The following is a 943-nucleotide window of genomic DNA, read 5'->3' on the forward strand; positions in this document are numbered from 1 at the left end:
CCATGATCCTTTCTCTGCCATTCTCCTCTCAGAATTTTGGGCACGCATGCGCACACGCACACACAATTCAAGCTGCCGAGTACGGGACTCAAACAGCAGTTGGCCACGTGGGAGTCCAGCCCCTTAAGCACTGCACCACTTGTTGGTCCTCCCTGACTTAACATTTTAAAAACTCCATACCCTGTTATTTAACTGTAACAGGACAACAATGGAAGTAGCCAAGCCAGCTAAGTGTCAACTGCCGCTAAGTTCTGTCACATGAATCGGGTCCTAGCACCCTGGCCTCCGGGTTTAAATCCCCCTGCCTGGCAGCTGGGAGTCAGCATCCGCACGCTTCCTTAGCTATCAGAACGAAGCAGGCAGGGCGTACAAACGGCACCCTACACCGCTGCCCTCTTCTTGGGGACCTTCACTAATCTACCTCTTACTAGTTTAGCAGCGCCTCAAGCTTTTGAATCCCTTCTTTAAAAATGGGCCAGCGGAGACTCGCCGGGGAAGCGGGCTTGGACAACCCTGGAACCACTTATGGAAACAAAGTCCTCAAAAGGACATAAGGATTTTACTAAGAAATCTGGCGCGATCTCTTTCCCAGTGGTCAACAAGGCAGAACTGGAGGTCGCCCAACAATCTCCCCCAGTCCCTTGGAAAGGAACTTGACTTCCACGACCGTGGGAAGCCCCTCGCCCCGCGTGTTTCGCGTGTCAGGAGGGAGGGCAGCCCTCGGACAGGCCACGGCCGCGCGTCCCCGGCAGTGCGCACGCGCCCCTCGCTCTGTTTTCCGTTGGCCGAGGCCCCGCCCCCCGTGCGTCCTCCGTGGAGGTTGGGAGCCGTGAGCTCGCGCGACCACTCCGCTCGCGGTCGGCCTCAGCACATCGTCGCAAACCGGGCCGGAAAGTGTGGCAGCGCAGGCGCAAGCGCAGAGCGCGGAGGCGGCGGTGGTGGC

This window comes from Tupaia chinensis, unplaced genomic scaffold, assembly GCF_000334495.1.
Source record: "Tupaia chinensis unplaced genomic scaffold, TupChi_1.0 Scaffold146187_1, whole genome shotgun sequence".
NCBI classification, from domain to species: Eukaryota; Metazoa; Chordata; class Mammalia; order Scandentia; family Tupaiidae; genus Tupaia; species Tupaia belangeri.